We start from the raw sequence: 14,153 nt of genomic DNA, 5'->3' as shown, positions 1-14,153 counted from the left end.
AAAGATGTCAAGATTTCTCACTATGAGGTGTTCTGCTTGTTCAAAGCACATATTTTTTGCATGTGTGAGTGGCACCTGGTATGTGAGTGAGCACACCGCTCATTCTGGTATGTGTCAGGATCAGAGCATTACCAAAAGCCCTCAGATAAAAATATATATATTACCGGTTATTAAAGTTTTATTTTATCACAGCTACCAACTTTGTAAATATTTAAGATGCCATTTCATAGAACTGATGTTAGTCTTCAAATTTTCACAGAGTCTAAACTTTCCAGTTGGACTATTCAATTCAATTCAATTTTATGTATATAGTCAATATTACAAAAGAATGGCCTCATTGGGCTTCATGCCAGTAATTTTACACGAGGAGAAGGTCAAATAAATCAGTTTTTTTATTTAGTTTATTTGTATAAAGAAAAAATTCTCTATAAAGCTAACAACAAACTATTACCCCATAATATTCACAAACTATTCAGACATGAGGACAAAGATTACTCACTAAGGAGATATGGTATTTTTAAACGACCAATAATTCAAACCATTAGGAAGAGTATGTGTGTATCAGTGTGCGGGATTAAGCTGTGGAAGTGCCTTGAAAATTGATACAAACAATATTTAGATTTCAAAGTATTTACTATCAAATTAAGGAAAAGCTGTTGCCAAAATATAAGATGCTATAAAATTATGATTTAAACCATTATTGATTGTGAAATGGTGATTGTGGATAACAATTTATAGGATTTACAGGTGAAAAGAGGAAAAATTGAAAGTTACTGGACTATTTTAAGATCTTAAGTACTTTTAAGTTCTTTTTAGTAGTGTTTTACATGTTTGAAATAAATCAAAATTAAAAAAAAACTTTGTTCATGTTTAAATATGGTTTATGATTTGTCATGTTCTTGTTGTCAGGCTTTATTAAAGTCCCTGGTTTCTCTCTAAAAATGTCTATATTGTTTATTTATGTATAAATTATAATGAAACTTCATAGATACATATACTGAAATAGCTATGTAGTGTTTTTTTTGTTTGTTTGTTTCATATGTTTGTGTTAGTATATTGTGAAATACCCACCATACATCTTATATCGGTATATTCTATTACTGTTTAGCCCACAATAAATGATAAAATATCCCAAACCATGTGTACTGCATCATAGCTACATGTATGATGTTTGCAGCAAAAAAAGAAAATGTGGAAGTCAGTTGTGTATTCAGCGAGTTATGATTGATAAAGCACGGAGACTCTTCGTTGCGCCTGTCAAACAGATTACATTGAGTGGAGCGGGCGACTGGTCCAAGATGGCGGCCCCATGGCTGGTCAGCGCCAATAGGCAGTAACGATTGATGCGGCATCTACTCTTTATTATATCTATGCTAATAGGCATGAAAGAGGATTTTGAACTTGATTCTGGATTCAACTGGGAGTCAGCGAAGTGAAGCTAACAGGATTAATGTGTCGCAAACAATCTTGCAGCTGAATTTTGAACTAGCTGAAAATGTGATGTCTCTGATGCAGAAATTAAGTTTCTCTAAGTGGCCATTGTGGTCAGGTTTAATGGATAAATACAACTGTGTATCATCTGCATAAAGAAAAAGGATTGATGGCACCAGAAGAACATCAGAAACCATCATTGTGATCTTCAGGGCATTGTCTCCCTCTTTCACACTCATTGTTGTCCGTTTTTGTCCTTTGTAAGGATTTTGTTAGCCGTATCTGTAGACTTACTACACAACTTACACAGAGAGAAAGTTCTCACAAATTAATCACAGTCACACTGGAATATAGCAGACTGTTTGGTGCCGTGACAGGATTTTTGGCAGAAGATGAATGGACAGATCAAAAATCTGGCAGAATTGGAAGAAAGTGGATCAGGCTCAAAACTGTCCAACGCTTTGTGTTGTTTCAGCTGGGCTTTCTCAGAGAGTTTGGGGAGATCCAGAAAATGACACTATACACAAGCACGGCAATGAAAAAGAAAACAAATAAATTTGCAATAATTATATGTGTTAAAACAATATTAATGAGATGATTAACCTGCAATTTTGAAGCTTTGTGAGACATATTTCTTTATTTCAAGTTGTTTCTATTACCAGCTCAGTGGTCCACGTCCACAAATCCATTGTCACGTCATACCAAAGACAGTTTAATTCAAGTTATTTATAAAGCCCAATATCACCACTAGTTGCCTCATTGGACTAGGATAGGAAAGAGGGACAACACATGAATTGAACTGAACCAAACAGAGGCATGCAGAACCAAATGATAAAAATATAAAAAAAACTAATCGTGCAACTATTAATAAAGACTTTTGCTGCTTATGTGTTGGAACTATAGAGACACATTTTACTTTTTTTTTTTTAGCTTTTTTGTGGTCTTTCTGTGTATCCTCTTTAAGTTTGAAAAACAGATATACTAACCAACAAGAGCCACAACATGCATTTTAATGGACATGATTCTGTTCTTCTGCTTGCTTCATTTACCAAATTTTGTGCTAAAATAAATTATTGATTGCAGTTTGGGGCTTTTTATGGCTTAGGGTGCAAATTTTTACTTCTTAAATACAAGTACAGCTTTAGAATTGTTACATTAAAACTGTGTGCTGTCAGACAGTTCATGTTGTTTTCCTCAAGGTGGCAGCAGACTGTTGAATTCCTCTCACACAAGAGGGGTAAACTTAACTAGGAAATAAATTGTAACCTCATCCTCTCAGCCTTTGAAGAGTCCGGTATAAAAATGCCTCTTTTTGGCTCCCCCCCATCCTGTTTCTCCCTCCCGCCCCTCTTCCAACCCCCCCATCCCTCTTGCTCTCTCTGTCTTTTTTTTAGGGGAGGGATTGTAAGGGCTGCTGCTTATTAAAGAGTCTGCAAGAGCAATGTGTTGAAGCACGGCCAGCTCAGCTCTCGATCTGAAGAATGTGTTGGCATATACAAGGGGCGCCACTCAAATGGAACTTTAATTCATTTACACAAAAACCAGAACAATCGTAAAAACAGACCTCAGGGCTGAGAGTTAACGGTTTAGGCAATCAAGACTCAAACATGCCTCACTTTAGCCTTTTTTGTTTTTTTAAACCTCTGGTTAAGTTTTGATTATTGCTTTACTTTTCACATTAAAAAGGGGTGTTAGCATATGAGCTGGTGTGTCTTTACAGGATGATAGAGGTGGGCTATGAAGGAAGCTTTGATGTTTCCAGCCAAGTTTCCCCTGTGGACAGCAGCTGTTATGATAAACACTCTGTCCGGTAGCAACGGATCCTCCCAAGATTGTTCCCCACCTCTTCTCTCGCTCCCTTCTTTCTCTCTGTTTTCTCCTAAAGCTGTATTTAATGGATGGGAAATGAAAACAATAGCTGGGCTGGTGTGCAGTCCAGCAACCTGATGGTTGCACAAAGAATGTTAGAGAAAGACTGAAGAAAGTCCAGAAAGTATTTTCATTTGGGGGAAAAAGAGACTGATTGTACATCATTTAAATTGGGCAACCAATCACACGGCAGAAAGAGCTGCTGAATGAAATCCTGCCATGCAATTTTCCTTACATGCTTTATCATGTCCAGGGTAGATTATTTAAAGATTATTATCATTTTTTTTGTAATTTGGCATTTGACAGAATAAATGAACAGATTATCAGCTCATCATCTTGCATAAAGACAACCAGGCACACTCAAGCAACACAACCAAGCATGTTTCTGAAGCAGGTGTGTCAGAAGAGGCTCCATCTAAGTAGAAAACATGCTTGTATATATCTTTTGTCTTTGATTATCAAGCAAAATGTCTCACAATATCACCATATGAGAGAGAAAATATTTATATATATTTTTTCTTTTCATAAAACCTTTAATTTGAAAAAAAGCTTGAACTACATATGTGTTTGAAATCTGTTATATAAATAAATGTGAAGTTTCACCACATCCATTAAATCTTCAACCATCAGTACATGTTTGCTTTCTTCCATTTTTTTCTTTGTTTTTATCTCAAAAATGTCAATTTTATCTCAAAAATGTCCAACTTAAGTTTTTATTTTGTAATGTCCCACCTCCTCCTGTGGAGGCATAAACTCAACAACTCTGTCACCGTCATCCCCATTTCTTCTCTGTCATAAAGGAATTTCACACCAAAGTAGAGGGAGCTTTATCAATTAATAAATATTCAATTCATAATTTAAAGATTTTGACTTTAGTTTACATTTTATATATATGGGTATTATTTAAATATATAGCCGTATCTGTGATTTTTGTTAGTTGTTTTCATAAATATTTAATAATCTGAGTTTTAATAAATTCAGAATGAACATTTTCAAACGGGGTATAGCAAAAATTCCACTTTAAGCATTACCTTAACTTAATATTCTAATCTGCATCAGGAATAAGGCTGTTTTGCAGCTAAAAGGGGGGATATTTTATTTTTTATTTTATTTAGTTTGTGCAGGAAGCTTGTTGTCACAGAATATGTGCTTTAAGACATTAGTTGAGACTATTCTAAAATCATATCTGCTTATTACAGAGGAGTTTTAACTTTTCAAAAATAATTTTACTCAACATTTAGTGTTGATGACTAATAGCTGTCCACAGCAGGGTCCGTGCTGCTGAGTGGAGGCCTGAGGAAGACTTAGAGGATGCACACAGCCACACATACATATACAAGCATGCTCTGTGGCTGCGACAGGCCCAACCACAGGCACCCATGTGGAACGAGTCAGTGAACAGACCTTTATTCTGCTCTGAATTGCTCCATGAGTAAGCTCACTCAGTCAAACTCCCATACTTTTTGTCACTTGTTTTTACTTGCTCATTTCCTCCCATCTGCCCTTCAAGGTTTAACTTCCAAAGGTGATTCATGAAGTTGTCTTTGTCTTGTTTGCAATGTGACCCGCAGGAGGAACGCACATCTTCCAGCTGTGTTGAAAAACACCGGGAATAGGGGGAAAGGATTCCTGTGAAAACTCTAGCAGAATGTGAACTGATGCAGTTTCCTGCACTAATACTTATATTTTCATACCTGTTTTCTTCTGTGCAGAGATACGGAAGACTAGAACTTAAAACAGATATTTTCTGAAAGAGACACGGTCAACAGCACACAAAGTCCACCACCAGTCCACCATGCTTTTGGTGACCAAATGAAACACTTTTTTTATTTCTATCGGAAGTATAAACGTAAATTTTTATATGTCTATGTGAAGTTTGAATGTTGATTTATTGATAGTAAAATGCTGCTCCGATTTTAATGTATCCACTTTGGTTAAATTTGTTTTCATGTCCATGCAGTCAACCATGCATCAATTTCCCCAGATAGACTTTTGGCCACTGTGTTTGGAGGATTTACACAGCTCTCCTTTATGTGCCTAAACCTCCCTGAGCTGCTTTACTCAGGAACCTGAGCAAAGAAGCTTATCCTAAAAAAGGTCTTTTTATGGTCCACAGGCCACTTTTATTTTGTAATGTGTCTTTCTTTGAGATATGAATTTAGGGTCTTTTTTTTTTTTTTTTTTACATTTTTTATACATATTTGAAATCAGGATGTCCAATAGATGCTGTCAAAAATGCAAATATTGAAAAATAAGGAAAGATGTCCAAAGTATTCATCACATTTTAAAGGAGCCTATTTGTGAGGTTGTAACCATGCAGAAAGAGAAAAGCCAAATATTCGTTTCATTCTGCCGTCTGTAATCTATCACAGTGATTAGGTTTCTTGTTTTCTTTAAGACAAACATAAGCATTCAGCCTGAACGTTTAGTCTGCATCAAATAAGTCGTGTTTAAAAACTTTATGTTCAGCTTGTCTAAAAGTGACTGTAGATTTATTGATGCTAGAACATAATTGTTCTGGTTCACCTCACCGCCACACTGCCAACTTCCACCATATTGGAACACCCCTTTAGGGCATCAGTCAGTGAGTCAATCTATCATGAGAAATTTGTGCTGATGAGAGGAAAAGAAGGGAAAAAATGGTTGAGGGACAGACGGGGCGTTAGATGTGGAAAAAAAAAAGGAAAGGCGAGAAGATGTAGAGCCCTGACCTCAGTGATGGATGAGGAAGAGGATGCTGGTTGATGGCTGTTCCAGTTTTTTTCTGAGTTCCTCTTAAGCAAGAAAATCATGCTTATGGGATGGATGGTTAGCAGGAACACAAAGAAAAAACTTCAGATGATACGCAGTTGGTGAAGGTTAAATAAAAAAGTACATGCCAAATATTTTTCCATTATTTTACTATGAAGTGAAATGATTATTTTGTTTGCATACCATAAAAAACTCAACATTAAAGTTTTGGATTGTGAAAAAACACTAGAAATCAGTCAAACATGGAGCATTTACACTCTTTAAGACAAAAAATAAAAACATTTGACCCAGATCCTGCACTAATGCATGACAGACTTTATCCCCATCGTCCTTTATTAAACCAAAAGATGAATTTTAGAGACATGGAAAGATATACATAAGCACAGATTCAGCCGTGTGTTTATGTACTGCGAGTAGTATGTAAATGCTGGATTATACACAACTGTAGCAATCATATTCCCAAACAAAACCAAATAAACCTGATTGCCATCATCACCTAATGACTTCTGGGACATGGCAAAAAGGTTACGTTGTAAAAAAAAAAAAAAAAAGAAGGAACAGAGAGAGTAGCGTGAGGCGAGGAAGACATGGAGCTAGTGAAGTTTAAACAAGTGGAAAAAGAGGGAAAGCAAGAGAGGAGAGGTTTCCCCTGCAGGGCTGTGTGGCTGGCTGTGTGCTCCTGTTCTGCTAGGCGGCCGTGGCTGGCTAAATAAACAATCCTAATTGGCTGTGGAGCCCCAGTAGTCTGGGGTTTCATTCGCTTTCATCCTCGGGAAGTTGCTGGGAAGCTGTGGGAGAGCTGAGGTGAAGCATCATGGTAAACACACATGTGCGCCGTGACGCACACTCATGAGGGCTTGAAGACAGACGGGCATAAATAAGGTGAACTTGAACCTATAGAGGAGGCATTTCGATACTTTCTTCTTCCCTTTTTTCTGAAGAACTTGGGAGTTAGCTCTTGTGAATTGCTTCCCTGTGTGCAGTTAAGCTCAAGATGTGCCCATCTGTCTGGTATTCTTATTTAAACATAACTTATTTAGGTTATTTTAACTGAAAAATCTATAAAAGATTTATTTAAAAAAACATTGCAAAGGATATTTTTACATCACTTTTTCTTGATGATGAGAAATGTTTTTCACCCTCTGCAAACACTTTATCAAACTATAGAAAAAGCTTTTATTTTGAAAATAATTTAGTAAAAAAATTGGAGAAAAGATTTAATTTAGCTCTGTCATGTCATTCACACAGTCAGCCACATTATCTAACACATATGCTAAGAACAAAAATATCCTGAGGAAAAGCCAGTCCTGAAATTCTAAAGCCCACATTTTCACTCCAATGGAAATGTGTTGTCTGAGAGAAGGAAAGCAGAAAATAAGAGTGTTTTTCTCTCTAGACACTGGCTTCCAGCCCAGCGTGGCTTGAGAGAGGGGATTGCAAAAGTGGTTGTCATGGTGGAGATCAGCAGAACAAAGAAAATGAGAGTGGAATTAAAGAAAGCAAAATCTTTTGCTCTCATGATTCATCTGCTGCAGCTATTTTAAAGCGCAAAAACTTCTGTTGTGTTCTCCCACTTCTAAGAGAAGCCATACAGCATTAAATCATGTTATCAATGAGGAACTCTTAATTTCAAAACATGTGAGTTTACTTAAGTGAAAGTTATATACACATATAAATTAAGTCAAAACTCTGTCAATAATTTACATGAATCATTTTTACAATCCAGCTTGTCTTCTGCAAAGATGCAAGCCAATAGGTACTAAGCATCTTCTGGAAACTTGAAGCCCATAGCTGGGAAAGTTTCTGGCAAAGCACCCAAGTCATGAGTCAAAAAACTGGATGGAGAGGAGGCTCCGACCTGCTTGGCCCCATCCCCGCTAAGCACAACTGGCCCAAACATACTCCAGGAATCCTCAAAACCACGAGAGAAGATCCTGTGTCCTCATCTACACGCGTGTGTGCGCACACTGCAAGAAAGCAAAGACCGGCTTCATTACCCACCAACATGGCAGGAGGACTCAAGAGTAACACACACAAGCATTAAGAAGCAGAACCGGAAAAGAAAACAGTCGCTCTTGACAGCTGGAACATAATGTGTGTTGGTGCGTTTGCCAGGGTTGAGATGAAGGGCTCCTCTTTGGGGTGGGAGCAATCAAGCTGTCAATATCAGTGTACAAAGAAAACACAAGCGCACATGAACACATGGACAGGTGATGGGGGAGATTTGGAGCAGAATTGAACTAACTCTTGAACTACAATTATTGGTATGGACAAGGGTGGGCCGTGTTTCTCAAGGTTCCCCTCTGAAGATGTCAAGAGCATTTCCCTGACAGCAAGAAGGAGAGAAAGGAAAAAAAAGGAGTCAGGAACGAAGAGGGTGCTCTTCTTCTGAAGGCTGCAAGCAGCCAACAAAAACAGCAGACTCCAGTAGGTCGGCACAGGAAAGAGGAGGAGGGTGTATGTGTGTGTCGAGGAGGCGAGGGGGCTGTTAAAGCCCTTGTGTGTGCACTCTGTTCTCTTCAAGTGTTTGTTTTTGGCGATTCGCAGGGCCTTCAGCTGGACCCATCCCAGGGGAGTCATTAGATTGCATTCTTTTCCCATTATTCCAGGCGTCTCTTCACGAGCAGCACCATCACCAGATTTGACTGGCCTGTCCTCTGACTCCGTCTGCCCTGTGTTTTCATCTTTGCCTTTTTTTGAAGCAATCACATCATTAGTTAACAACTGTGAGATGCCAAAGAGAGTCTAAAGGGTGGGCTGAAGGAAAACGCTGGCACAAGAGAATGAGCGGTTTTCCTCTCATCCTGACAAAAACTGAATCCTGACACATTTCAAATCAACACAGCTTCTGGTTCATAGACGACCAAGCAAATCTGGATCTCTGTCTTTCAAATTGCCACATGTGCTTGAAGCAGGGGACTTGAATGTGATCCGTAGAACAGGTGTCCCGATCACGGCGGAGCTCCACTGGGGTCGCTTATCACCTCCCCACAGTCATTCTTTCTGTCTCTTCTGCATCTCCTCTCCCCCTCTCCAAATCTTCTCTTTGACCTTCCTCTGTGCAGCTTTCTTCTCCTGGGTCTGAGTGACCTGGGAGGGGAGGAATGCTCCACAGAAGTATGTCATTACTTTTCAGTGTTTCGGAAGGTGGGAGGCGGGGGCCAGTCAGCCTTCCACCCAGGAGGCACCTCACCACTGACAGACAAGTCCAGGTGAAAGTGGCTCGGGTCGTCCCGGTGTCACTGAGGACACACACGTTTTACGCACACACTTGTTTTGGCACACACGCACAGGCTCCAGCCAGGCTGTGGCTCTGTGGGAAGAAGGGGAAAGGTCAACTTCAGCCGTGCTGGGGTTCTCTGTGAGGGAAAGCAGGAGCTTCCTGACCTAAAGTCACATGGCGAGGTCACATGATGTCCTCACGCGGCCTTCCAAATATATAGTTCATTTTTTATTAATTTGATGTTTGTCTTCTTGTATGTTCAGTTGCCGTGTAACTTATATATCTCTTATATAAACACAAAAAATATATTTTATATTGTTTTTTGTTATATGTATACATTTTCTTAGTTTTCTAAAACTAAAAAAACAGTTACTTTATGTTCCTTCAGTGATTTGTTGTGTTTAAAGTGTGGCAGGAAATAAATATTTCAATCTAAATAACCTGCTGAGCCACAGAGCGTTCAAATTTGACAAATATAGTTATTTGGTTTATAACGTGATATATATCATTATCGGGTGATAAGGAAAAAACTTTTTAATTATATAAAAAATTCCACATCGCCCATCTCTAGTTTACATCCATTCTCTATTTTGCTTTTTCTGCACAAGTTATCATAGTTTTTTGATTCTATAAATGTTTTCTGAATGAAAATAAAACATTTTCCATAAAAATAAATCTATTTTCCAAAAATGGCTGCAGTAGAATAAACATATTGTTTTAAAGAGCCAGGACCACACATAAGGATAATAAAAGGTAAACATATATTTGTCTTCATTTAGAAGTGTCACCGTGTTGAATGAGTGATGACACGCATCAATAAAGCTTGGATTGCAGGATTTGCTGAATTTAGGGAACAATGTTTGAACTGATAATTAAATGAGCAATGACTTTTCCCCCCATTGAGCTGGCTTTCTCGTGCAGAGGAAACTCATTTTTCAGTTGCGATGATGACCTTGAGGAAGGCAAGAGATCCCTCTGACTCTACTGATAAATAAACAACAAAGAGAAAGCTCCAACTTCCCCCGCCAAAGTTGCATGATCTTTATCTCCAGAGAGCCTGGCACGCTTCCCTTCTGCCAAGGAAGATAATTAGGCCTCTTTCTCCAAAATAACATTTTACGATGCCAAAGGCTCTGGGCAAGCTCCACCGCTCTGACAAACTGCAACCACAGTTTGTAAGTCGTTTCACAACGGTTTGCAACCTGCTTCACGAGCTGAGATGACTCTCCATCAAGGAACTGAACTCCTGACTCTTTGGCTTGATTCATGTCCTGCGTTACCTCCCTGTAATGGCATGTACACCCTTACTTCCTCACTGGCAGGATGCAGCTCTGCAGCTGGCAGCGAACCGTGGCTGTTATTTCTGGCATTAATACGTACCTGCCCCTTTCAGGCCTTAATAAACAAGCGACACCAATAAACAATGAAGACTTCTCTGAGCTTTTTCACAGATCTCAGTTCCTCCGCTTATCATTTTGCCTATAAAAGAATCAAATCCCGTGACTAATTTAACATTTTCCATTCAATTCTGTAACTAAAAGCTGTCTGTCAGGTGATGAGTTTCCCCTCTGTCCGGCTCAGTCAGTTCTTTCAGAAACATGTTGGCCTACTTTATGTCACTGTAGTTTATTGAATGTTCAGAAGAAAAACAATTCCTTTAAAAAAGTACACACACAAGTAAAACAACCTCTTGTAATGACTTGTGCATAACCCAGGATAATCAAAATGAGCAGTTACCTCACACTCCTCTGTTTTATGACAATGACCGTTTAAATCAAATGGAGGAGCTGAGGTTAAGTCTCATAGTAGTAAACACAAGGACAATAGGCAGACTTGTTTTTATTACCATAAATCAAACACAGTGAGTCACTGGTAGGAAATCTGAGGCTGTAAATGTGAGTATTGTGGGGTTATCTACAGTTTAAAGACCCACCCCAATAAAAATAGTGTTTTTAATGTATTCTTGCAGCATTTCTTTCATGATGGAATACATTTATGAAGAAAATGAAGACTAAAACAGTGTCTATACTCACAGAAAGTCAGAAACAGACAAAACAAATGCTATTAGAGAGAACTTGTTGTGGTGGCGTTGCTGCTACAATCAACATGCCATAAGCATTCTGATGCATCTACTTGCAGACTACTAAATCAGTATACGTTGTTGTTTTCCTCGTCTGAAGTGACATCTGGCTCAAAACTGTATAGCTCTGACATTGCTTGGCATTTTTGTTGCACCACTAATGTTATCTTAGGGTTGTGAGAGATTGTAAGCTAAAGGAATGATGGGAAATTAGGGCAGGCTTACTCCCTTCAACAACTTTAGAGGCAAATTTCTAATGATGTCCTGACGCCCTGCAGAAACTATATCCTAGAAAAGGATATAGTTTTTTTTATTATTTTGGCTAAAAACTGCATGATCATAATTAATAGGGAACGCTTTTACAATTATTCAAAAGTTGATTGGAGTTTAAGTCATTTAAAAAACACAATAATCTAATATAAAGCTCAACTACAAATGGCGATGTGTCCATTTTTCTCTACTACTGTACAAACAAAAACATTAGCATATTATTAGCGCTGGAATGCATCTGAAAAGTGATACAATTCTGAACCCCACATCCTCCCACCGCATTCACCAGCATGTGAAAGTTAGTGAATGTGAAGGAGACTAGAAATTGGCACTCTGCACTTCAGACTGAATAGTTTCTAAACACACTGCGAGGCTTCCACTTCAAAGAAGTTTCAAACGGCACCACAAAACTCTTGACCACATGCTCAGTTGAAAAATTGATTCCAGATCTGTGTCTTTCACCAAGTGTTATCCACAGCACTCTCTGCAGCGAAAGCACACCTGTGATGCCTTTCCCTGAAATAAAACCATGGTTTTGAAAATTGGCGACATTTAAAGTTTGCTTGAGATTAGATTACTGGTTTGTCCTGTTGAAGGCCAAACGTGGATCGGAGCCTGAGAAAGGAGCATGGGAATTTAGGTTTTTTGGTTTTCTTGTGCTAAGTGGATTAAAAAAAAGTGAATGGAGGATACATTTCTTCAGAACAGATTGCCCCTTATTCTCATCACATTATCCAATACCAGTGTTGTTTACTTGACATGTCACTGCTAATTGTAAATGAAATTAACTGTAACTGCAGCTGAAGCTCCTCGATTTAGTATAAACCACAAAGAGCTGCAGAAAACATTGAAAGGCTCCTTCCTGTTTTAGTATATAACCATTTCCTGAGCATTATGATCACCTGTTTCCACTTTGTGACCACAGAGGTAGATAGAGCTTACAGTCATTTCAAATTTGTGCGTCAAACAACACGGGACTTGCATGAGCAAGAGGGAAGAAGAACAGCTATGGCAGAAAGTGGGGGATTGGGAAAATAAGATGACAGAAAGAGGATGGATATGGGAAGGAGTGTTGCAGGAAAAGGTCACTGAAGAATAATAGCTGTCAGTCAGCCTTGACCTGGGCACGTCTGCTCGATCTAGTGGGAGCAGTTTGTCTGAATATACAGAAAACAGTAGGTGGAACTGTGGCATTTTCCTGTAACCTTTCACCAGCTTATGCATGAAAGAGGGAACCACAGAAGTTCAAATCTTAAATAAAATTTTGTTTTTTATTGTTTTATGTGCACACATGCAGCGTTAAACGGTTTCTGTCTCTTGAGTGAGTTTGAATTTAGGAAATATATGAAATCTCTAAATATGCAACATTTTTGCCACTATCTTTTTTCCTTTTTGCTTCAGCCTGTCCGCTATTTAAGAGAATGGTGAAGTGTGCAGTCCTGTGGTGTAACTGTAAAATAATGCCTCCCATATGGCCGTGAAAGCCATGGCACATATAACACCCCGCAGCAATGAACAAAAACAGACAAGCTGTGTAAGTGTGTGTGTGTGTGTGCAAACACTACTGTTAAGTTGTTTTATGGTGTTAAATCATCTGATGGGTAATCAGGCATTTTAATGGCAATCTGTTCAACAGCAGCAAACAAGTAACAAAATGAGGAATCCACAATCCATCCATTCATTTTTTTCTTTTTAAACCCAGTTGATATCTCATTTTATTTTGTTCAAACTTTATTTAAAAATCGACTCCGGTTATTATTTATATTTTTAGACACATGCTCCTTTTTCAGTTTTGATTTGTCTTTTGAGCATTTTTTTTTTTTTTTTTTTTTTTTTTTTTGTTAATTCTCCCTGGCATCTGTGATTTGCCTGCATGATCCTCTGGCTGCAGCAGGAGTTGGTTGGGGATTTCCCACACAATGCAATTCCAAGGTTGGACAGTGCAGGGCAGCATTGTAAATCTGTGTTAATGATGGCACAGAGATGTTTTTAAATGCTTTTAGAGACTAAAATAAGGAATGAAGTCCACAAAGAGTTGTGTTTTCTGTTAATTACAAGACATTTATTTGCTATAAAACTGCAAAAACACAGATTTCTATTATTCTTTCTCTTTTTATGTGAAACATAGAAATTCCTTTCAAAGGTACTTATGATAAAAAAAAAGATCGAGATAAACTGTTGTAAAATGTTAATAAACTAAATTAACTGTTCATAAATATTTAATAAATATATATTTTAAGCTCATAGCTTGCAGGGGAAAACATATGCTAATTTCTTGTGCTTTCCTGTCTTACATATTGCAAAATATACACAGTTTTATTACAGTGGCAAACTATATTTATGTACATAATTAAAGAAGATAACCCGTTTTGACACAATAGATCAGCAACTTTGTAAACGTTTATCTGTATCACACCACACTATTACACTGGAAAGTTTCTGTTTTCATGTATTTATTTATTTATTTATTGCTTTCTTGTGTATTCAATTATGTGTATTGCATCACATTTCTGACATTTCAACTCCAAT

This window comes from Oryzias melastigma, linkage group LG3, assembly GCF_002922805.2.
Source record: "Oryzias melastigma strain HK-1 linkage group LG3, ASM292280v2, whole genome shotgun sequence".
Taxonomy (NCBI): domain Eukaryota; kingdom Metazoa; phylum Chordata; class Actinopteri; order Beloniformes; family Adrianichthyidae; genus Oryzias; species Oryzias melastigma.
The sequence above is the reverse complement of the archived record's forward strand: the minus strand, read 5'-3'. Positions refer to the sequence as shown.